Source organism: Corvus kubaryi, unplaced genomic scaffold, assembly GCF_017639235.1.
Source record: "Corvus kubaryi isolate FWS band 111438036 unplaced genomic scaffold, C.kubaryi_AGA036_p1.0 37385, whole genome shotgun sequence".
In the NCBI taxonomy this organism is placed as follows: domain Eukaryota; kingdom Metazoa; phylum Chordata; class Aves; order Passeriformes; family Corvidae; genus Corvus; species Corvus kubaryi.
In genome coordinates, this window is record NW_024581127.1 from 1810431 (window position 1) to 1836491 (window position 26061).

The 26061-nt window shown below is 42.0% G+C and overlaps 1 long non-coding RNA gene across 1 annotated transcript; it reads right to left on the reverse strand.

Moving 5' to 3' along the window:
- Nucleotides 1–2531: 2531 nt before the first annotated feature.
- On the reverse strand, nucleotides 2532–18146 carry LOC121668593. The gene is made up of 3 exons (XR_006017479.1): nucleotides 18049–18146; nucleotides 13527–13530; nucleotides 2532–2544 (listed from the first exon to the last, which is right to left on the reverse strand). It is a non-coding gene; the product is annotated as an uncharacterized LOC121668593 (long non-coding RNA).
- Nucleotides 18147–26061: the final 7915 nt, after the last annotated feature.

The window sequence follows — 26061 nt, forward strand, 5'->3', positions numbered from 1 at the left end:
CTGCCACTGGTTTCAATGGTAGTGTTATTTTAGATTTATGCTGGTGTAAGAAAGTAAGAGGAATATATTTCCTTGTTTCAGCAATGGGAAGACCATAAAAGTGTCACGGTTGTGGCATAGTTCAGAGAATAAATAAGACTGTTGCCTGTTAGGTATCAAAGACAAAATTTACTGACAATTCTCAGCTATAGACGTCAGTCTAATACAGTGAGATAAACTGTTAGAAATTCCTGGTCATTTTCACAGCAAATTTTAGCAAAAAATTAAAGGATATCCTAGAAATAAGATGAATGTTGATTTGAATATTGATTCATCCACCCACCGACTGCATTCACTGTGTTCCCTTGATTTGTTGAAGTTATTTTACAGACAATTTTATATGTATGTTGAGCAAAGTTAGAAACTCCTACAATTATATTAATTGTGTTCAGGGAACAGGATACTACCAGCTTCTGATTCTTTTCTCGGTTTGCTGATGAGAATTGTGTGAATCATGAGAGTGGGTGTGGATGGACAATGACCTCCACCAAGGTGATACTTCGAGCAGTAAACAAGTGTGAGGGAAGAGGTGAGCTTTGCCAGGAAAAGGGCAGGCAGATACTATCCTCTTCAAGGAAGGAAAAAAGAAGCAGTGCCTAAAGCACTTCTTTAGTCATTATTCAGTTATTCTACAATAATGTAGGACTGATTTTTTTAGTGCTAACCAGCTCAGAGACTGCATGCTCCTCATAGCAGGCATCTGGCACCAAGCTGGGTCTGGAAGGATTATGGCATTCTTGAGCTGGTAAATACACAAGACTGAAGCAATCTCCATTCCCAAGCCTGTGCCCAGGAAGAATCCCCTACTGCTGAGTTTTGAAAGGGTAAACAGAGAAGTCCCTGACCATGAGTAAACAGAATGTGGGCAGAACTTACTTGCCCATTTCAAAGACCCGTGCCCTGATGGCTGCCATCAGAACAGCAGCAAGGCTGTGAAATAACCCCATAAAAGCATGTTTCCCTCCAGTGACAGTGAGACCCAGGCAAGCAGAGCCTGTGCCATAGGGAGATGCCATACCAGCATCTGAAAGACAGGAATGAAAGGCAGAGGAGCAGCAAGCCAAGATGGGGGTGCCTGTCAGGTCTGCCTCATCCCTGTCAGATGTCAGCTGCCTCCACTGCTTCTAACTATAAATGTGACAGATAGGTGCCTCATGCCAATGAGTGCTTATAATCATGCATGATGGAAGGATCTGAGATTATGGTGCTGTCAGTGGATTCTGTGTCAAACTGGAAATTTATATTTAGTATTTACCTCACTTGAAGTTACTTAAGTTATTACCACAGTTCTTAGCCAATTCTGGGCTCCACTCCTTCCACCCTTATATCTGACTGAGAAGTTATGGCAGTGATATTCAAAAGAGCCTGTGGGAGGCAGACGCCCAACCTCCAAGGAAATTCTGTAGGATTTGGGTATCTCAAAGCTCCTTCAGAACCCGTGCCCACTGATTGCCAAGTAAATGGACTGGATTAACCCAATCCCTCAGACAAGCTGTAAGTGATGGAACAAGGTGCCAAAGAGCTGGCATGACAGAAGAGCTCAGCAGCAAATCATGGGACACCCATTAAGTGATGCAAATGCCTGGATACAGGCTGGCTTTACTCAAGATACCTGGTCCAAATGCCACCTACTTCTATTCCAGATTCAGGACAAGCTCTCCAGTCACCTGCATGTCTCCATCAGCCCACCTGCAACTACGCCAGGATCACCTTGTCACTGTAACTCTACTGTGAGTTACTACTCAAGAGCTACAGTTTTCCAAGGTGGATGACTTCTCACCAGAATAAATATTGCACCAGCACAACTGCCTTTGGGCAGGCTCTGATGGCACATCTGGACATCATTCATTCAGAGAGTGTATTAGTCTGAAGCAAAAAGAAGGATGTGACAAAAAGGAAACTCAGCTTTAGTAAAATCAACTCCACTGAGACAAGAGATTGACCATCAAGTAACAAACATGCTTGCAGGGATTTCTTGCTCTTCTTTCAGTTAAAAGTCATAACCAGACTAGTTCTTTGTTAGTTTTGGCATAACCTGATCATCAGCAAATCATAGAGTCCTTATGGTCCATATTGCCAGAAATGTTGTGTTTGAACCCAATGTAAACAGGAAAAATGCTGGATTCTCTGCCTCAACAGTCCAGTGATAATAGCATGTGATTTTACTCCTTAATGGTGGACTAAAACAGGAGATTATTGGGCCAGAATTCTGTATTTATATTTATATTTATAGATACAGATATAGATATAGATATTCCATCTGATGTAAATATCTGTACAAGATAAGTTAGAATCTTGCACCCTATTCCTTTGCAATAGTCTCCACAGTTACCCAGCAAATGAGGTCTGATGCACTCAAAACCTACTGGTGTATGGCTATAAATTATGTCCCTGAAAGATTCCAAATTTGACCTTGAATATCATTTGTATTTAACATAGAAATCTAGTTAACAACAACCAGTTCACAATACTCGGTTCTGTATGTTGTGTACAAAATTTCCTAATCTATATATAAAATAGCACAGGTTGACAGATACCCTTCTCTCAGACTGTTTTTTGTACCTCTGAATCACATTCTCATCATTTTTTTATGTGCTTATACCGAATTGTGGGCACGCTTCCAGATTACCATTTTAATATCACTCATTACTGTTAATGTTACAAAATGGCAGTAGTGGAATTATGACTTTAAATGAACAGAGTAACCACTGACATAGAAAGTACTCCAATACTTCATGAATTTCATTAATAAATATTTATTTAGTCTACAGCAGAAGTAAAAAAAACTCTGCCAGCTGCATCAAATTGAAAATAAACTGCACCGTTAATCCTTAATTTTCATGGCTCCATCTGGATTTAAAAAAATTTTTAAAACTTTCATTGCCATTTGCTGGTGGAAAAATAAATGTAACTTTAGTAAGTAATACTATTAGGTTCTCATTTTAAAATGGTTTAGCTCTGGTTTATCATCAGACAGCTCTTGTTTAACAGGCTGGGTCACCATACCTTAGAACACCTGAAAGACAGAATTTTCCCATGAGGAAAACTTCCTGTTTACATCTAAGAATACTCTGCTCAAATTCTAGGCAAAACTTTGCAGAACAAGTTTTAATAGAAGCCTATTTCTTTCTTGATACCTTTCAAGGAGAGGAACTGTTGCTTGCCCTGACCTTTTCTCAGAATGAGCCTATACCTGAAAGGCTCAAGCTGATTTTTACAGTACCTACTTCTGAAAGGAAGGGGTCTCAGTCCTCAACAGAAGTAAATCAAATCAATGACCTTTACTTTAAATATATCTGGAACATCTTGCAGTGGTCTAATGGTTTTCTCTTTCCCATCTAGGGTTAGAGGGGTGAAGAACTTACCTATGTGTTGTAGACTGTGCAAGTCCTTACTGTTTTTCTCCCAACCCAAACCCAAAGTTTCCCAGATTCCTTGGGCACATTCAGCACTGATCTGCCTTTTAAGATACTGGGAAGACTTTATTCTCACTTATACCCACAGAAATCAAGCAGGTGACTCAGCATGTCCTGAAGTTAATGAATCCTCTAGGACTCCCTCCCTAGCTGACTCCTTATTCAGACCCAGTTTCCCATTTCTTCCTGACCTATCATCATGATGTTCAGGAATGCTTCCTGATATTTGAACGACAGTAGTGTATTTACAGACTTCCAGCACACAGCACTTTACAGAAAAATAGGTCTGCAACTTGTTCAGATTATTTGATGGGTCCCTGGCCAGTGTTAAGATATGCAATATTTACTAATGGCTTCACCAGCTTTTTCAAAAATTTTTGCCTCGTTGAACATCAGAGCCAAACACCTTTACTCACAGGGGCTAGTTTCTGTTCATGTGTCTAATGTTATTGGAATGCTCAATTAAAATTACTCCAAACACCAGGATGCTTCAAAGCTTGCCAAAGAAATGACCGGAAGCTGGGTTTTGCAAAGAAAGCTGGTACCCAAAATTTTGTTACCATTTAGAAACTGCAAGTAATGAATGGCTCTTTAGATCATATTTCATGTGTTCTCATCAGGAATCCTAACTTACCTTGTGAGCTTTTCTGAGTCACATCAAGTTGAAGCTTCCTGGAATTCTCTTGCCCAGCTCTTTTAGCAGGCCTGTTTCTTCCTCACTACTCCCCTCCTTACATTTGTCCTTACAGACTATTATTGTCTTAGTGACTACAAAATTCAAACTAGGAGCCCCTGTTGCCCTGAGGTCAAGCATACAGAATTCTGCTGATGCTGCCTGTGAGTTCCAAGATATTGAATCTTAAAACACCTGCATCTTTTGGGGATCTCACTCTAGAACACTTCATTTTGGGAAACACCACGGAGAAAAGAGACCAAATCCTGGGAGGAAAGCAACGAGAAGGAAAACGAAGCCAGAGATATTAAGTCATGAAAAGTAGACTTAGACCAGCAGCATCCATGCTGTTAAACAAGCATTTCACTACTTTGCCCTTTAAAAAATGGACTTCTACATTTTTGTTTGGCAAGATACTGAAATTTGCTGATAAATATTTATAATTCCTTTTTTATTTGAACAAATGTAAGTAAAATGTCATCATTTATGTCTTGTATCTTCTGATGCTAATGAACATATGGTAGAAATAAAAATTTTAAAAAAAGATAACCCAAAGTAAGGTAGAACTTGATGAAAAAGAAAATTAAATTGATTTATCCTTAAAAGATAACAGTAATGTTTTTTTATTTAAAAAAAAAATATACTAGCACTCTCTGTATTAAATGTTAATTGCCAGAAGAGTTTATATCATCAAATGTTTATGCATCTAAAATGTAGAAACAATAACAGATTTATTCAAATTTTCCTCTGGGGCTCTGGTGAATGTTTGAATGCAAGTGTCTTATTAATTAAATATGAGGAGAACTTCTGCATCTGACCTGTTAAAATAAAGCATGCCAATTTTGTCCTCAGCTAATATAATTCAGACCATAAGTTTCATTCTTCATTCTTCTGCATCAGAGAGGTATGTGCATAGTACCAGTGATATCACTAGGCTTATGACCAGCAAGATTTATGTTAAGAGAGTAGAAAATCAGAGTAGTATACTTTTCATGCTGTATAACATCCAGGGTTTAAGCATATTTATTTCAGGCATAAATCAAGTGATACATAAACATCATTTATGTGATACATAAACATCATTTACCATGAAGCTTTGTACAAAATCCATCAAAACAGATGAAAATACTTTCTTGATCTCAAGGTCACTGGATTTCTTCCCTTTCATACAATGATGTGGTGCTCCCTTTCAGCAGAAGTCTATGAGACCTCTCAGACAGCAGAAAATACAGTGAGGACTGACATTCCTGAGAGGGAAAAGGTCAATCATCCCAACTATTTTTAAATTAAAGTTATTAATAGTGCCTGCACACTAGTCTATAATCAGTTAGACTGGGATCTTTAAAGGAGATTCTTCTCTGGATATGAAACAGCCGACTTGAAGTTATCTTCTTTGACAGGAGGTGAATCCAAAGGCTGTCCTAAATATGAGGCTTCCTTGAAAGGAACAGAGGATGGAGAAGGCAAGAAAAGCCTTAGTATAACCTAACTGCTTAGTACTACTTTTTTTTTTTGAGGGTGGAAGAAAATCCTACGACTTTCACCTTTCTAATGAGCCTAAACCTGAGGCACATTAGTCACTTTCTGCATATGTTTGCCCAGTGTCCTGTCCAGCTTCCAGCTGGGATTGTACTCCTGGGATTGAGAGCAGGAGGTAGCTGGAATGCCCACTGGGGAATAGAGGAGCTTTGCTTGATATTCCTACCCTTAATAAGGTCACCACTGGACGTGAACATCCTTCAACTGCGCTATTCTCAAGTGGCCTAAAAAGTAGGCAAGGGATATCCATGCAGTTTTTCCTTTTACTGTTTTGCAGTAAGTGATTGGAGAGACAGAGGCTGCAGTCTGATTAGCAAAGTCTTCCATGGTGGGCAGCCAAGTGACAGGCTGTCCCAACAGTGTGACATGGCATCTGGGTTTGTCTCCTGTTTTTGTTGGTATTTCATTACTTGTACACAGGGGGATAACAGGGACAAGAGTGACTGGGAACCTTTTCTCTCCCCACCATCTCCTGCCTGCCTCTCCACCTTAAAAAATCCACCCATTAAAACAATCTCTGAGACACTTAGAAATGTGGATATCAAAACTGCTTTGCAGAGGCTAAAGCTGACCCAGCATCTCCTGTCTGGTGGTAGGGAATGCTCTTGCCCTTGAGTTACTGGTCTAAACAGGAGCCACTGTCACGCAAAGGCTTAGGATTTACAGTTCCATGAAAAGAAGAGGAAATTACACATGGTTCAACCTGAACACAATTTGTTCCCCATTTTACCAGCCATCATGCAGCCCTAATTTTGAACATTAGCAAACGCCTCTATTTTTACAACATCTTTATTCGAGAGCTCTGACTTCACAGAAGATTACAAAGACATTTAGAAGCAAGAAAGGAGGAAAAATATTTATGCAGTGTCACCTTTGATATTACTTTTAACAGTGTGCTAGAAGCATTAACTGTTACAAAGATTTGCTTGTTCAAAGTGCTATGTTTATATTAACTTAATAAAGCCTGTCATGGTTTATAACTACCTAAACAGCAGCAGAATTCTGGTACAGAAAAAAGTACATAAACTTTCTAGTCAATGGATAAACTTACTGCATCTTTGGTGTTCCACGGAGGTCAATGCTAAGAGGATAAACCGTACAGTCAGAAAAGAAGAAGGTAAAATTTACGTATTTGCTGTGACCTTTGACACCTCGCTACTAACAGCTGCTAAACTGCATAAGTAAAGAGCTGCCAGGAAGAAAAAGGCCATGGTGTCAACACAAGAAGGACTGAGGAAAAAAAGGTAGTGGTCAGAATGATGTAAAGACTGTCCTTTGCCATGCAGGAAAAACAAAGGAAGGACCCCAGGGAAAGCTCTCCTCCAAAAGCCACGTAATCCCTCTCAGGGCTACACTAAGCTTTGTCAAACACCCACCACAGAGCACCTGGTGGACAGTCTTGTTGAAGGCTCTGACCTTTTCCCTCAGCCAGTCAGAACTCCCCTTCCAGACCAAACATATCTACTAGCAGCTATGTTTACCTTGTTTCTGCAATCTGGCAAAAACTGCCCTGTCCACTGATGAGGTTGGGCTTTACTTCTGCATCTGGATCCACAGATGGGGACTGGGTAGCTGATAGGCAGTCAACAGTAGAACTTGGAGCCACTGCTGGTAGAAAGTGTCTTTACTGAAAAGTTTGCCTTACTTTTTTATTTATGTATTTTGATTTGATGTGCAAAAATGCCTCTAAGCACTCTGACAGTAATTAAATTTACAATCCACATAGGATTACTCTGTGAACTATGCCAATGTAGGTATTGACAAAAGGTTTTATTGACATAAAACCATATTGTTCCAGCGCACAAAATGAACATATGTGTCATGCTGAGGGAGTAGTACTGTTGGTGTACGCTCACCTCCCACATGAAATGCCATCATACCTGTTAAATGACACTTGAAAATGTGTTAGCACTTAACCAGAAATATTTTCAAAATAACACTTGAACATAAGAGTCCTTAACTGCTGGAAACTTTCCCCTAATTTCCTGCTAACATTTACTTGCTGAAGAAGCTCACTTCCCAAACAGATTGCAAGAAAAAATTAGACCGACTGGCTGAGCTGAATGGCCAGACTACGAGTGCTTTTTAATAAGATCTTGACATTTCTCATTCTGACCCCACTTAACACAATGCTTTTCAATTCTGCTTCCTGAAAACATGTTTTATTGAAAAGAAAGAAACAAAAAGTGTAAAAACCTCTTGCAAATATCCAGAGCTCACCCACATTGCGTTAAATACAGACTGCTGAGAACATTAATGTTGCACTTAAGAAAATGCTTGAATTAAAGTTGCCTGTAGTGAAAGTGGTGTATGACTGCGAAACTGAAGACAGTCATAGGGCAAACAAGAAGACTGTGATAATCCCCCATACGGGGATTGTATAGGCAACCTAATCATGTAATTTTGTATATTTTGATGTTTGAAGCTTCCAACCACAGTATTCTGCTCAGTTGTTTTATACATAATTTTCTAGCTCTGCTAGAAATGCTGGAAATTCTCCAGTATTGTTTCACAGTGACACTCATCATCAGCAGGACCACAGTCACTACAGAGTCACCAGACAAGATAGGAACAAACACAATTTCTAGAAAGCTCATATCCAGACCCACCTTAGCTCCAGCTTCTTGTCAGGCTGTGACTTGGCCCTGCAGGGTGAGAACAAGAGAGCTGAAGGTGAACCAGAATCTCAGTCCAGGCATTTCACAAGCAAGCACTGGTATGAAATTCTGCTGGGTTGGTCTGGGACAGAGTTAGCTTTCTTCATAGCATTTCACATGGTGCCGTGGTTTGAATTTGTGACTTAAAACAGTGTTGGTAACACACCAACGTTTCAGCTGTTGCTGAGCAGTGCGTTCTCTGTTCCTGGCTCTGCCTCCTGGGGAGCAGGCTGGGGGTGGGCAAGAGGCTTGGTGGTGGAACAGCTGGGACAGCTGACTTGAATTACCCAAAGGGATTTTCCACACCATGTAAGCTCAGCAATAAAACCTGGAAAGACCAGTTTTCAAATGGCTACTTTCCAAACTAGCCATTGCTCAGAGACTGACTTGGCACCTTTGGGATGATTATCCTTCACATAATTTTATTTCTTCTCTCTCTCTCATCCCTTCACTGACTAAACTGTATTTATCTCAACCTAGCAGTTTTTTCACTTTTTCTCCTCTCCCCTATCCCACTGAAGGGAGGGAGAGAATGAACAGCTGGGTGGGGACTTAGTTGCTAACCAGGATCAACTGAACACAGAAGCTTGATTTTCCTGTTGCTGTCAGCGGTTACTTAGCACAAGAGCTGGATACAAGGTGGTCATTCATCATTGTACCACACCAACAATAGCATCAAGAAAAATGGCACTGCTGGTTCTGTAAAGCCTGTGGGGAGAATCCACCTTGCTGGCTTTTACTCAAGCAAGTTGCAGAATCTGATCAGGACACTTCTTTGACCAGTAGAGAAGAGCAAACATCCCTGTGCTACAGGAATCTAGGAGCTGAGTAGCCAGCAAATAGGTTGTAGAAGAGATGGTAGTCACCAGCTAAAGAAAATCTTGCTCCTCTCTTCAAACCTATAACTTTGATTCAAGGTTTAAATGTCAGTGCTTGTCACATCCACTTTTGCCCACCTCAGGCTAGTCCTACGATTGAAACATCTCCATATTCTTCTGTGCTTAGAAATGATTTTCAGTGGACCTGACATTTTCCTGACCATAGACTGGGATGACTAATGTCATTTTCTAACTTGCAGTTTGACAACAGTCAAAAAATTCAAAAACTATTGTGCTTCAAAGTGCAGGAAGTCCTGAGCCGTGATACAAATTCTTAGTCATACCACTACCGTAGGACATGAGTTTCCAACAGGATTACAAGATGAATTGATTTTTTAACTTCCAATGTTCTTAAAGCTTTGGACTTACTTGAAATAACTCATAATTTGGTCTGTATCTGTTTTGCAATTTACTTCAAATTTCAAAAGAATTAATTAAAGGACTCCGTGAAGAGCTCCCCCAGCCAAATGCAGCGGCCTATGGTGACAAATCAGCAAAGGAGTGTTTGTGATATCTATACCATCACCAGCAAGTAGCAGGCATCACTCTCAGACTCCTATATGATGACCTCATGACACAGGGATTGATACAAACCGTAACCAACATTGCTAACTACCTACAGCAACAAAACCACTACCTATAGCAATGAAAATGAAGTAGCTGTAGAAGTTTACTGAAGTTGTGCAGAATTCTGAATGATCTAAAAATATGCTACTAGCCCTTCCTTGTTCTTTGTAAGAGTGTCACAGTCTGTCATATTGTGAAGTTGGGTAGGCTTTTTTTATTAGTATTAATATGCACAAGACTTAGTCCCCTCCTAACTACACACCAAAAATACCTTTTAATATGCTGCCAAGACGTAGCCACCTTTTGAAGGTCTGGGGCATTTTGAATACAATTTAATGGCAAGTGTGAAAAACAAATGAGTGTCATAAGTAGTCCCCAGAGATTTCCAAATGCCATAAGCAGACAGAGAGTTATTGATTGTTGCTTAACATGCCTGTAGAAAATAATGGGGTAACAGCATCTGCGCTGTAGCAAATAAAGTTATTCTGTCTGTTGTGCCAGCACCAATATTTGGACATGTCCAGAGCTGAAGACTCATTATTTGTAATGCCAGCTGCACTGTAACCAGAAGGGACAGCAACCAGGCTCCCAAGCCCTTGTGCTTTTGCTGTCTCGCACCAAAATCATGAGGCGGTTCGAGGAAGAAAAGGCAAATCAATAAGTAATTATTTTACAGCCCTCACCACTCTTTGCCCATGTCAACTAATTGAACTAATAAATAATTCATGAGTTTCTTGCTACCTCGCTGAAGACAGACAGCAGTTTCCTACAATATGTCATTGCTGTTGATAAAGAGGTGACAAGGATGATCTTTCCACATCTCCTTTCGGTCACAAGTAGACTCATGAGTTTGACAGTGGTAGTTCAGGGTCTCTGCCACGCTGAGGGGAAAGAGGAAGGCCCAGGGTGCTCAGGCTGCATAATAACCGAGTATTATGTATTGTATTCTGTCTGCTCCTAACAATACAGGTGGGCATGGAGGCTGATGTACATGGTCCCCACTCATGTGTGTATCTCCAAGGTAGCTTGTAGAAGATGACAACTGGGGACTGCCAGGGCACTACAGGACCTGGGGGCTCTTTGGGTAGCAGTGGGAGCCCCCCTGCACAGCAGGACAGACCCTGGCAGCCCATCCCGTCCAACCCCAGCCATGATCAGGGCACTCGGGGCACTGGGATAGCCCCAGCTCCAGGCATTGGGCACCTCCCTGGGGATGGGCCAAGGTTAGAACAGGATGTCAGCCCACAGGCAGGGATCAAGATCAGATCCAGTGAGTGTAAACAGGGTCAGACATGCCCAGAGTGGTTTGGCTCACTTCTGGCCACATCATCTCCATGACCACAGGGCTAGGGACTGCCCTCAGCACTGCATCAGGGAATGTGCTCGGGGCCCTGGCAGGCAGGAAGCTAAAACTCTCATGAGATGGGTTTGTGAGAGCTGGAGAAAGCAGGTAAGCTGTCAGGACATCTTCATCCCGCTATACTTGGCAGTGGTGAGGCCCCACCTTGAATCCGGTGTTCAGTTTTGGGCCTCTCACTACAGGGAATGCATTTGAAATGCTGGAGTGGGTCCAGAGAAGGGCAACAGAGCTGGTGAAGGGTCTGGAGCACAAGTCTCATGAGGAGCAGCTGAGGGAGCTGGAGACGTTTAGGCTGAAGCAAGAGAAGCTCAGAAGGGACCCTGTCGCTCTCTACAGCAACCTGAGAGGAGGCTGTAGCCAGGTGAGGGTCTCCCAGGTAACGCACGATAGGACAAGCGGAAATATTGTCAAGATGAAATGGGGAAGGTTTAGATTAGATGTTAGGATGGGTTTTTTTCACAGCAAGGGTTGTAAAGTATTGGAACAGACTGCCTGGGGAAGTGGTGGAATTAAAACAATTTAGTAGATACTGTGAAGTTGTTCGGACCTACAGTCAGCGAGCCTCAAATTGCCATGAGGAAGCTACGGAAAGAGAAACTGGAGCCAACTGCACATGGAAGTGGAAATGGAACAAACAGCTGGGAGGAGAGCAGCAGAACAATGGCTGGCACCATTCAAACTGTAATTCAGTGATTAGGTCATGGGTGAAGGTGGTTTTGCCATTGACTTCACTCTAGAACTCCAAACTGCTGTAGGTCCATCAGCACGAACAGGGTGTAACTTCATGATAGTTACAAATGCATTTGAACTTTTAAATAATAAAATTGCCTTTGGCCTCCACTAACAACTCACTTCCCACTCTTTTCTCATGCTGTGCTTGTGCCTGTAGCTGTAAGCTAACCATGGACAGTCAGCAGGAATAAGTTGTCACTGATGTACTGGCTTAAATAGCAGTTGCTTGGATTTATACCTACGTGAGATCCTACTCTGGAAATTCGTCAGTTAGATTAAGAAAGCTTTAATTCTGAAATCTTTTGTATTTTAAAATGAAAATGTCTTTGTGTTCTAAATCTAAACCTGTATCAGCTGTAGTTTACTAACAAGGTAATATGAAACATGAAGAACAGGAAGCAATTCAGGTAAATCAGAAATCACTTAAGGTTTGATAATATTGAGGACTTTTACCTCCTGCAGTAGTATGTAATAGCAAGTTGGTTAATCAGCAGAGGAAATGCACAGGATCCCTATAAATTATTTAATTCAAAAGTGACTGGAAAAGATTATTAATGAGTGACACTTCCATATAATGTCCTCATGGTTAGACCACCTGTAGTTTAATGAATTAACATTGCTACCAGGATCTTTGCCTAAGTCTTATACATTTAATTTGATGTGTTAAATGCGCCACTTATTTATCTTTATTAATGGGATTTCTATTTTTAGATACGGGACTCAACATGAGCAATGGGACAATATAATCAAAGTGGCTTCCATGATACATACTCTTTACGGGAAGAAGGCAGTTTTTCTATGTGCATCCCTTTCATTCTTCAATTTTTCATCTGGTCTTGCTGCAACTGCAAGTATAAGCTGTGAGAGAATCAGCATCTAAAGAGTAGAAGATTATAAAGACTAATTAGGTGATGCAGGAGGCTCAGTCCTATCAAGAAGTTTTTGCTTTAACTTCAGGCAATAATTTTTATTACAAGCAGGGAAATGTCATATTTAATTCTGAACCCTGCTCTGCACAGTTCTATCTGTCTTTCACCTACAGTTCACACCATGCTTGTAGTACCACAGCAATATTGCCCTTTTCATTTCACTAGTCTGATTTATTCCTGGTCTGTTCCTTCTACTTTCAAAAGTTTTGTCCCTCTTTCAAAGAGATTACGGTACAACTGCAAAACATACAGAAACCAAGGCATGAAGGGACCTCTGGAGATCTGATCATACTGCCCTTCAAAAGCAAGGCTTCAGATTAGGTTGCCAAAGTCGCCATCAAGTCAAGGCTTGAGAAGCTCACTTGTAGTGAGGGAGATGTCACCACTTCTCTGTGTACCCTCTTCCAATGTTTAACTGTTCTCATAATGAATTTTGTTTTCATGTCTACAAAGAGAATTTGCCCTGAAATAACTCGTGTCTGTAGTGTCTTGTCCTGTCACTATGCAAGCCTTTTTCCTTTTATGGGGCACCAGATTTTCAAGCACTGTAAAGCAGCACAGTTCTGCTAACCCTAACCATCTGCAAAGGCGAACCCGAGCACTGGGAATCTGTGCTTTCCCTACCCCAATGCGACATCAGATCAAGTATCCTTGGGAGTCTCAGCCTGAGAGCCCACAATCAGGGACCAGAGGCTACTATAGGTATCAAACTGCCTGCCTCATTGACCTTCTGAACATCTCTGCAGATGGTGTATAGCAGGGGCACTTGGCCTAGAATGTTTGGGTTAGAGCCAGACAGCCTGAAGACTAATCCATCTTCTGCAAAAGACACAGAAATGTTGGCAGGCTCAGATTGGAAGCCAGAGAAATTTTTCCAGCAGTCTGTGACCTGCTGCCTCCCTTTACTGAAGTACTGCAGCCCCTTCCTGCTACGTCCAGTCTCATGATCTCTTGCACATACATGGTCTTGTCAATTTTGTTCATGAGACATAGCATGTTGGATTACACGGCACAGAAACAGCCACTGCGTGGAGTCCACATGACCTTCCACACTACACCTCTCTTCAAAGCCAATGTATATTTCACCTGGCCCCTAATTTATTCTAACCTTCCCCTAGCTTATGGGAATGTTTAAATACATTTCCTGCTTTGGGTTTAGGGGGTTTAGAATTTGTGGGGGTTTGCCTGTTTCACTGGTGGTGTTTTTTGGTTGAGTTTGTTGGGTTTTTTGGGGGGGGGGGGGAGTGGGGCAGGCAGTCCTTAACTGAATAATTAAAGCTTGGGTTAGGAATAAATATTATTTCTGATTATTGTTCAAATTCCAGCCAAACATAGTAAGACAACTAGAAAGGTCTTCAAGCACAGGAGAAGAAGGGGTTTTTTCCACAAGCAAAGAATACAGAGAAGTAATCAGGAGGCAAAGGACCTGTCAGAGCAATGAATGGTCACACTGTCAGCAGTGTCAGCAGTCCGTCAAAGGTTGTGCTCGAGCTGCAGAAGAAAACTGGAAATTAACAAATAAAAAGGCTAGAAAAACTCATTTTGGAGACTCACCCATAAGTAACGCTGTCCTTCCACACCCTCCCTCCTACCCTAGACAAGTAATTACATGTGAGGTATAATAGAGAGCTTGATATAGACTGCTGTTTCAGTGAAGAGATGTGGCATGGATCTGATCCCCTTCACTCAAGAGATGTGGAAAAAAATGAGTTCAACCTAGGCAATAGGAAGAGCAAACACATAAAACTATCCTTAAGACTAGTTAGAGAAAATTCAGCTTGAATTAAACCTAGGCAGCATGACTGAACATGACTGCTACATATCAGTGCCAAGCACACCATGAAAATTAACTTTTTTAAAATGCAGCTAATACCAACAAAGAGGAAACACCACACTTGGGAAGTGATAAATTCTCGTTCACCTGAAGTGGCAGGTAGCAATCTCAGGTCTCTCCAGACTTTCTGGCACTAATAGATCTTCTAATTTTTTTTAAAATGTGAGTTCTCACTGTTTGTCACATCCTCCCAAAGTGGGAGGTAGAACCGAGGTCACAACATCAATTGGGGTCACTCCTTGTTCATGGGTTTCCTGGGACTGCAGGGAAACACTGGCCAGAGGCCAGCTAAGTAACCTATCTTCTGATTTCTTCTACTTTTAGCTGATCAATATGGCCATCATCCCAAAAATCAAAGCATCTTCTTTTTTTCCTTGATTTCAGCACTTCATCATTTCACTTATTGCCATCTTGCAAATCTTTTCATAAAACCTTGCTTATTGAAAATGTGAACTCAACCAAGTTTAAATGAAGATTTGCACCCAAACCAGAGAGAGTATCAACTTGATACTGAAGTCCTATTTGAACTAGCAATTAAAAAAAAAAATGTATAAAAAAAGTGTCTTCCACAACTCTCCAGCAGAAAACATTAACTAATTTAGACCACTTTTGAAGACCAGTATTGATGCATTTGGAATCAAAGATGTTCAAAAGATATTGCACCATCTTCAATATAAAAATTTTTGTAAATACTGCTTAAAAATATGAAAAATTTACTCAAAAGCCCATTCACTAGGAAAAGAAAAGTTAGCTATGAAAGTTTTTATCACTTCTCCTGCTGACTTAAACCCACAAAAATTACCTCACTCTTCTTACAAAATTGCTTGTTACCAAAACTGTGTCAGGTCTTTCAGCATACATCTGAAAAGAGAATGACCCTACATTACAAATGCAACTTAAGGCTTATACACCTACATAAAATATTGAAATTATCTCCTGTCCAAATGCCCAAATATTTTGATTCATTTGTCTTATTTCTTGAATTACGTTGAAGACTGGCTTTATTTTCCTTTCCAAGGAAGGAGAGCAGGATCCTGAGGTAGAGTAAATGTTTTAATACGTAAATAAAAGCAACATATTGTTCTATACAGAAGAATGAGTAAGATGGTCCACTCGTGGTCAAGCAAGTGCCTTTGGTGGGTGTCCAGCCAATTTCCTCAGTGCCATTATCTTCTCTATAATATATGACACAAAAAAACCCTGAACATGGAAGACCTATCTTAAACATATTTCCAAATAATTACATTCTTGCAATTAATTATGAAGTTCCCACTACACTAATTAGACATTCAAATCCACCTAGTGTCTTTGTTGACACCTCCCACACATCCCCTGATACATCTGTGGATAAGATGCGGGATCCATACAGTTATTTTAGGAACATCTTCACCAGAGATCTGTTGCAAAATCTCACCAATAATGCAGAAATGTACAACTGGAAATTATGCAGACTGATGGTGGGTTTTGCACTCCTTTTGCAAAAATTATCATGAAGCAGAATTCAAATGTTATGCACTGCTCTACACACACAGGACATCAAACAAGTACATTCCCTTATACTGCCATTTATGTCAGTAACAACGAAATGTGTCTGAAGCAAGTTTACCATTTGAGAAAGCAGATTCTCTGATTTTGCTGTGATCTTCACTGCGTTCAAAAGGAAGAGTAGGTGCATTTTTGGTGCACAAATTTGCTGCTGGGGTGCTTTAAAGGGTGCAGTGGGCACACACAGATGGTTGGGAAAGGAGCTGTAGAGCTACAAGGAACCGCAGTGACAGTAGCAGGGGCCCCCCCCCCCGCCGCCCCCGGGGCATTCCCTGCTCTGGGTGCTGCCAACAGGCTCAGGGTAGCTCAGTGCTGGCACAGCCGACACGGGATCTCCCATGCCCGCAGGAGAACATGGCCAGAACACAACCTGGCCATCCTGGGCCGTGTCTGTTTACAGTTTCCCCACTGGGCCAGATCCTGACCCCCACTCTGGACTAACACACTGTCCCAGCCTCAACCCATCTCCAGGGATGTGCCTGAAGCCCAGGGCTGCCCCAGTGTCCCCCAGCTGCTGGGCTGCTGGCTGGGGCAGTGGGTCCCCAGCTGGTTCCCCACTGCTTGGCCCCACGCAGTCATTCTGAATTTGACCCCCAGCAGATGGTGCAAAGGCATTTTGTGTTCAGTTTGCATAGAAGAACATGTGAGTTCAAGAGCCTCAGGCTTTCCATGAGAGATTCACCTCAACTGATTTTAAGGGCAGAAGCCATCTGCCTGAATGTGAGTGCCTGGTCCCACGTAAGGTCCCTGAGGCTCTGCCACCCAGCCTCCTGCACTGCTCCAGCAAGACACAGACTCCCCACTGCTCTTGCAGGATACCTCCAGCCTTTCCATGGAATGGGTCATCTCTGAACACCTATGCCAAGGAAACTACACTGAGCACTGACTGTGTATATGGTAAAAGTGAAATTCCTTTTTGGTTTCAGACACTTAAATTTAGCTGTGACAGATGTTGCCATGGGAGACAAGTGTCTGAGCCTTCCATGACTGCCAGCAGAGCTTTAATCAATACAGTCAGGGGAGGTAAAGAGCTGCCCAGATAGAATTTGTTTACTTTTCGGTGGGCTAAATCACTTGACACCTTGAGTGTCAGGGAACAGCGAGAATGGATCTGCTTTGGAAGGGGAGCTGGGATCCAAAGGTAGAAGAAGCAGGATAGGCAGGGTGGAAGCCTTGCTGACACTGGGCACTTTTCTGGAGCATCCAGGAATGAAGAGCTGAGCAGACATGGTAGTGGAAACCAGCATTAGCCAAGAGCCCTTTGATCCCACAGGGATAACTGCATGTAAACCGGTCCTGAGCCCAGGCTGCCAAACCCCCAGGATTCAGAGGGATTTGCACATATCCCTGACAGTAAGCTACACTGTCTGCTCTAAGTAGGAGATTGATTCCTGTGTCAAGGATGGACATCTTGTTATGCTTGCAGCATGTCCTAGTGTACCGTCATGCTGCTTCAGAAGGGTTGGTGTCTCCTGTGGGTCCTATAGCATATCTGCCAGCTCTGAGCAAATGCATTTGATTCTCTGAGGGATTTCAAGTAGCTATATACAGGAGTTTAGGCACCAGGCAACACCACAGAGCATCCTACTTGTAGGCACGCAGTTGTAATCTGCACCCAAATCACACTCCAGGTGACCTGCTCAGCTAACTGCCTGCGCTCCGTCTGCCAGCAGTGCTGAGAGAGATGCTCCAGAGGCAGTTTGGCTCATTTTAGGTGAGACAAATGCCTCTGTAGAGGTGCCTCCCATCTTTGTGTAGAGGAGTCTAGACAGAATCATAGAATCGTTAAGGTTGGAAAAGCCCTCTGAGACCATTGAGTCCAGCAATTAACCCAGCGCTGCTATCCAACCTAAAGCTAAACCATGTCTTCATGTGCCACATCTAGACCTCCCCTGGTGCAAATTGAGGACATTTCCTCTTGTCCTGTCACTTGTTACCTGGGAGAAGAGACCAACTCTCAGCTCCCTACAACCTCCTTTCAGGCAGTTGAAGAGGTTTATAAGGTCCCCCCAAGCCTTCTTTTATTCAGGCTAAACAATCCCGGCTCCCTCAGCCGCTCCTGACAGGACTTGTGCTCCAGACCCTTCACCTGCTCCATTGCCCTTCACTGGACACACTCCAGTCCCTCAATGTCCTTCTTGTAGTGAGGGGCCCAAAACTGAACACAGGATTCAAGATGCAGCCACACCACTGCCGAGTACAGGAGGACAATCACTGCCCTGGTCCTGCTGACCACACAGTTCCTGATATAAGTCAGGATGCAGTGGCTTTCTTGGCCACCTGGGCATACGCTGGCTAACATGCAGCTGCTATTGACCAGCACTTCCAGGTCCTTTTCCACTGGGCAACCTTCCAACCACTCTGCCCCAAATCTGTAGCATTGCATGGCATTGTTGTGATCCAGGTGCAGGACCTTGGCAGTTTACCTTGTTGAATGTCATACACTTGGTCTCAGCCCCAAGATAGTTATCTAATAACCAGCTAAAGTGGGATGAGATTTGTCCCAACACTTTTTTTCAGAGATGTGGCTGTGCCAGAGATAATTAAAGACTGCAGCACATGATCCTAGTGCAAGTTCCTAGTGCAAGGACTAACACTGAGGGCAGCTACACTGCACATACACCTACAGTGTAAAAATCTGCATCTGGGTCTTCTCAGAAGTACCCCAGCCCTGGCAAAGTTAACTCGCAGCTCCTTGGCTCCTGTCTGCATCCTCTCAGGAGCTACAAACCAACAGCTCTCTGTTTTGTCTGCAGCACTTGAATCACTCAAGAAGAAAATCTCTGTGTGCCCTAATACATAAAGGGCCCCACAAAAAGAGGAGCAATTTCCTCATTTCTTTCCAGTAATTTAGTTGAAGCAACAATCAGTCAGCAGGTGGGAGACTTGGGCTCGGTGACCCACCTTCAGCTCCACACACTATTTCTCCAGAGCCCTTTCCAAAGACAGAGAGAAGAAAACATAGACCGAAAGAATACATGAGAGCATCTAATCAGATGTGTAGAGCACTCATTTGAGAGAGGAGAAATTAGCACTTCAGTTTCTGCATCAGCTATTATTTATTTTGTCAAATGGCTGCCTGATATAAACTACAAACATTAATTGGCATGGAGAGTTGTGGTATCAAAGTTCTTTGTTCTTGTTCTTATACCCCAAGTAACTATGGATCCCAGTGAAAAATCAGTAGAAATTACATAATTCATTTGCCTCTTAATACATCAACTCATCAAAAGCCTATTGAAATATTTCTTCCTGCTCTCTGCATCACACACCCCCACTAATCAGGACTGGAAGTTTGTTAAGGTGATTAATACAACACCACAGTATCTTGGCACTAAGTGATGTAAAGGTGGAGGGTGTAACAAGGACAGAGACGGACTCTTTTCAGTAGTGCCCAGTGCCAGAACCAGAGGCAATGGCACAAACTGAAACACAGGATGCTCCCTCTGAACATCAGGAAAACCTTTTCATTGTGAGAGTGACTACACCCTGACACAGGTTGTCCAGGAAGGTCGTGGAGTCTTCATCCTTGGAGATATTCAAAAGCCATCTGGACATGGTCCTGGGCAATGTGGTGACCCTTGCTTGAGCAAGGGATTGAACAGGCACCCTCTAAGTCCCTTCCCACCTCAGCCATTCTGTGAGCCTGTGCTTATTTCATTCTCTGGGTCTGGAGAAACACCAGTTGCGTGGTGTCAGTAGGGTTATTGAAGTGCTTTCAGGCTGCGACGCGAGCTGTGACCAGCAGAACTCGGGTGCCAAAGTTTCAAAACTGCTGAAAATCCCCACAGAAGAGAGAACATTGTAAAAAGAAAATAGATTACTGAGGCACATGACAAATTCTGCTTTGCCCCTGGGAAAACTACTGGAAAAGGTCACTGATTCAATTTATTTTTGACCCACTTTAAACTTTGTAAAAAGGACATGATTCTGTGAGCTCATTTACACTAGGCTGAAGAGCACAGTTAATATGCCTTGGGTGCTAATCATTTCAATTAACAAAAACTAATAATTTTGACTGAAAAATGTAAGCAGACTCATATTCTTCCTCACAGCCAAATGCACAGGGTCTCTATTAATTTCTGTCAATCCATGAAGTGCAGTTAGGTTTATCTCCTCTCTTTGAGGCCAAGCTCAGTATTTGGCTGCAACCTGCCCTCTTAAAGTCTCACCTGTCACTCAGCAGGAAATCCACAATCCTAGTAGTTGTTTCAGGACACAGTTTGTCCTTCCAACAAAGGGCATCCTGTTTTTCTTTGTTAGGCGGTTTTCCTTTCCTCAACAAAAGCCTTACATAATTAAAACTGTAGCGCTGTTTTAAGGTGTCTTTAAAGACAGTTGGAAGGAATGCATTAACAGCAAGGCACATACCAATGGGAGTATAGAATTGTGCACAGATTCTCCCTTAAACAGGGAGAAATGGTGAGAAACAAATTGCTGTGCTATGAAAGCTGACTGTGAATCAGAAGCAAATTAAAACAACCATTTTTCTGGAAAAGTAGAAACATAATCAATGGCATAAGTGTTAGAAACAGTTAATAGCAAAACTCTGAAAGGTTTGCATCCTTATTTTTCTATAGCTCCCTCTAGCTTGGTAGCTGGACAAAAATATTTCTAAGTTTAGACCCATGAAGATGTAAACTAAATATAGGATATAAAACAACACTGTTAAAACAAAAGTCTAAAATTTTCAGCTGTGGGTGTCTTTGGCAATATACTCACTCTTAGGTGACTCGATGTAGATCTTAGTCATTTAAATGGGAGTTGTGAAACTATGCATTTCTGAGCTCAAGGACACTTTTATCCAGATGTGTCAGTGTATGGGAAGATGTTCTGAACCTGCTCTTCATTTTCCCAAATTATTTCTTTTAATCTTCTTTTTTTTCTCTGCTTCCCAACTTAAACCTTTTATCCTCTGCTCTTATCTAACAAAGGCAGACATGACTTTGATTCCATACATCTCTCATCTGGAAATTGTCTCCTCTTGCTACCCTCTTCCTAAATTTGATGAGACCAGGAGGAATGATATTCTCCTCTAGTAACAGCAGGAAATACCACAAGGTGTTGCTCAGTGAAGTATTGAGGTTTTTTTGTTCCGTGTCATCTTCCAGTAGCACATGGAATGTAAATTCACAAGCAACAAAACAGGAGGAAACAAGCACTGCAAACAAACTCCTTCAAAAGTTGGGGACGTTATCACACAGCTCTGCCATTACAAGCTCCACAGGAGGCAAACAGCCAGCCTAGCTGTTACCTAGCTAGGTATGGTCTGCATATCTTTGAAGATTTCTCCCTTCTCCAGCTGCAGCAGTTAAGCACATCCCACAGAATTTATATGTCATTACTGGGGACAGTCTGGTGGACATTATGGAGTAAGGAGATGACACTTCATTATATGCATAAAGAACAAAACTCCCATAAAATTAATTGGGGTCATTCTGCCAGTATGGCAGAAGTCAACCCCAAGTGCAGAAAGTAACAGTAATCACAGAATAAACACCAGCCAACAATACTGTTTCTATCTCAAATCAAGAAAGTTCATTTCAAAGTTGTAGTGGTCACTCTTTTCCACCTAAAATGTAACACTTTTTCAATGAAACTTGACTCACTGGAAGCAGAGTAAGAGCTATCCCTCTTTAGAAAAACAATATATGACTACTATTTCCTCCTATCTATGACTAATCCCAGGAAGAATTTACTCTTTTTATAAATATTCAGGCATCATTTGACGCAATGTTGAAGGAAGATAAATCTGAAACCATTTCTGAACGAGGAAGAATCACAAAGATCATTCAAAGGAGGCAAATGCACTCATCTGTTAGAAATGGGAAGTGAAAGCTCTACAAGGATGGAACACTCTCAAACTATCTGAAGCACTTGATGGATCTTTTCCCACCCTCTGTGATTAATAGAATGCATAAGCTATTCAGTCTCCAAGCATTTTGCTTGAGGAAGCTTTGATTTGAAAAATGAGACAAGTGCTTCCAATGCTGTCATTGATAGGAAATTAGGTGACAGAAGAGAGCACATTTAAGCAGCTCTTAAATATTCATAATTAGAGCTATCAAACTGCTATACAATCCCCTCTTTCTCTTGCATTTACCCAAACGTTCTGTCAGGAGTAATGAAAACAGCAAAGCCAGGGGGATGTGACAATACTAAAGTACTTCAGAAGTGATCACAGGAGGACAGAGTTAGGAGTTTGGTTTTTTGGTCTAGACCGCAGTACAGACATAACAATCAAGTCAGATAGATGCACTTAAATAATTTGCTATGTTGTGAGGTTTTGAGTTGCTTTACGTTTGATGAATGGTGCCATCACAGTTCTTCTACTTCCCCTCTGTTTGGTGCAGTAACAGAGCATTTGACTCGCCAGCTTTGGATTGTTTTCCTAGAAGTACATTCCAAGATGTGTTTTCTTGTGTCTCTGAAGTTAAAAAAAATAAAATATTAAAAAAATTAAAAGAGAGATAAAATTATCCAATGAAAAATTATAATCATTATTTTTAAATAGATAATTTATTTGAATATTATGAAAATAATACATATTTATTAGATGTTTTGATTCTAAAGCCCCATACTAACAGAAGGGGCTCTCAAACCAGGATATCCCAAATACAAAAGTCAAATAAATGAGGGATTTAATTTGTTATGAACTTCATTAACTTCTGTTCTGTAACTCTATTAATTTAGAAGAATTACAACACAGCTCTGCTTTTTTAGTCAGTTCTGTGCGTCGTGTGGGAAGAAACTGCAGAACTTCACCAGTAGGCACGAGATGTGCTTGAGCAGGCAGCCACACGAGCAAAGCAGTGTTACTGAGTTCAGGTTGCCCCTGACTGCACCACATCTCTGCCATAAACAGTCCCAAAGAGCAGTATCTGCTCAGGGTGCAAACTCTCACCATTTGGTTTATCACCACAAAAACATCTTCTGTGAGCACAGCTACTCCTACAGAAGACAATCTTTGCTTCATGTATTTTTTTTCATACAGTTTGTAAAAGTATGAGTTCCTCCTGTGCTGGGAGGTCACCCAAGCAAGCTGCAGCTGCAGGCACCGGGGTGCAGCCGAGACCTTAACCTGCTGTAAAGCACGCTGCAGTGGCTTCCAGCTGCCTCCAGGTCCATTAGGCTGTCCCTTTAAGAGCAGCGGGGGCAGATTACCATTTGTCACCTCAAATGTGCAACCACTGCTGGCACCATTGCTAAATTGAAACAGAGTTATAAGGTCGACTTGAAATGCACCTGAGAGGTAGAGAGCCGTACAAGGCAGTAATTGGTACACAGTAACATTGTCCTGCAGCCTTGCTACAGGAAATGAAGACAAATGGCTTTTGCAGCTGACGTTTCAGGAGGATGTATGCATGAAGAATGGAATTACTTCCACAGACTGTTGGATAAGTCCACATCCCTACACTAAAGAAACGAGACGAGCTTGTAAAAATTAAAGGGATTGGCATATCAGTTCTGAGAGAGGTGATACATTTAGGGCTAGGGGAAAATGACTGATTCCCAAAGCATATTGATACGGAAATTGATTTTATAACAGGAAGGAATGAAAAATTTCAGTGTATGCAATTTTCTCGAAAGGGAACAGAGTCAAGGACAGACTGTCCAGGTGGTAGATGCTGAATGTCCCAGTGTGTCCAGCTCTGACATCCCCAAAATCCTCACAGCTGCACATCACAGACGTGTAATGAAAGATCTGGCAGACTAAAAGAAAGTGGCCCCTACTGGGGAACCAAGATCCAACCAAATTGTTGGATCTTTATCCCAAAGTTATGCACCCAGATCATGTTGGAAACTGAGCAGACAGAATGAGGGTTTGCAATGAAAGCAGGATGTGCTGAATGCATAGGTAATATTCATCCACATCTGCAAAGAGGTTGATTGAATGTGAAACTTGCAGACAAGTATAATGAAATTTTCTGCATTTGTGATAGTTCACATCTTGAAAGTTTTTGTGCTCAATCTACTATTTCAAAAGCCTTTCTTTAGAGTCAGAGGAAGGAGGAACTACAGTGTTTTCCCTTCAAACTGGATTGTTTTGCACCACCTTGCATCCTCCTTTACAACTCTAGGAAAAAACAAGCATTTTGACTTGCAAAACTGTAAAGGACTCTAAGGAAAACTGGACTTTATGGTTTGTTAGGCTGGATCATTATGACAGTCTTTCTGAAACAAGCAAGTCACTATTCCCTATCCCTTTATTCAAGTGGTGGGTGGATACTGAAACATTTCTGCTGACACTTTTTGATTTTATTTTATGTGGCTTCATGCTGAGCCTTAATTTTCTGGTTTTTATAGCTAAAGTGTAAGGAATACAGTTGAACAAATGTTACTAGCTCCCCCTCAAAAACAAAACAAAACAAAAAAAAATACAACCAAAAAAAAAAGCAAGCAAAAACCAAACCCTGCTGTGACTATTGATTTGCATTTGTGAACAAATCCGCTGGGATTACAGTCCTAGTTTATCTTTGACAGGCAATCCCATGAATTCTGTAATGAGAAGCAACAGCAAATGTGAGCAGGGAGCGTTGTGCTTCGGGCAGGGGGCAGGCTCAGGTCTACTGCAGAGAAGTGAAGGGGCCTTGGCCAACCCCCTGAATAGTGGCCACCCTTTCTCATGTAACAGGACCCGGCTGAGGCTGGGAGGGCGCCTACACAATCTGGCTTCCCCTTTTGCAAAGCCCAGGACAGTACTTGCCCTCACACATCAGTGGCACAATATTGTTCAGGCAACTCACACGGAATTTCTGCCTCAAAAGACACAAGAGGAGAAAGTAAAAGCTATTTCACACCTTTTTTTTTCCCTTGACATTCCCTTCATGGCTGGATCCAAAGATCCAATCTACAGATGGTTTAGGAATCACTTCTGAATTCCAGTAGTGTGAGCAGGAGCAGAGTGCAGCCTGGTGTTACAACAGTACATAAAGCATATGTTATATAAGTGCTCTCCTGTGCAGGGATATCCCTGGTTTTAGTGTTGTACTGAAACATTTTACAGTATCTTGGTCTCTAACCATGCAGAGTAAGCAGGAGAATACTGACAGCACTTTAGAAACACAGCAGCATGGAAACAGAATGAAATCCAGAGCCACTGAAGACAACAGGAAATTTCTGAAGGAGCTGACCTGGATCATTGTGTACCACCTTTTCACAGACATTTTAAAGATGTATATACTGCTTTTACTCTGTCTGCCAGAGCCCAGCAGTGCTGTACCTGAAAGCCCACAGTTTCAAAGAGAGCAAAGAGCAGAAATCTCCTCTTTCCCTCATAAGAAAAACTCATTCATTTTTAATGTGATTTTCTGCTGGTCCATCCCCTGAGCTGACTCATTCTGAGGTCAGACAAGTGCCACTGGCACATGGGAAGTGCAGGGTTCCACAGGTAGGGAGACAGGGGAAAAAAAGGTCACCACCACCCTCTTTCAGCAGCACCCAGCCCCTAAACCAGGGGAGGGGTTTAGCTCTATCATCACTACACCCTGAAAGTTCCAGTGCACGAGTCTCCTGGCAGAGGATGAAATACATAAATCTGCCATGAGAAACTCCAGATAGGACAGAAAATCACTTGGAGGAGCCTCTGTGAGCACAGAGCACACTGGGTAAGACCAGTTTCACTGCTCTGCACAACCCCTTCTCCAGATCATAGGTTGGATAACTGGCCATGTCAAGAACCTCAGGTCAAGGACTGAAAGTGGATGGCACACAGATAGGGCAAGAGGGGAACGTTCATCAGGGGCAGTCACACGAGTCTGTCCAGTTTACTGGCCTGCTTTTTGCCTTTAACTCTCAGGAGATGAGCAAATATTTTCAAAGAATTCCTTAAGTAACCTCATTGCCAAACCCATTTATATAGAACCATCATCATCTCAAAGCACTGAAGAGT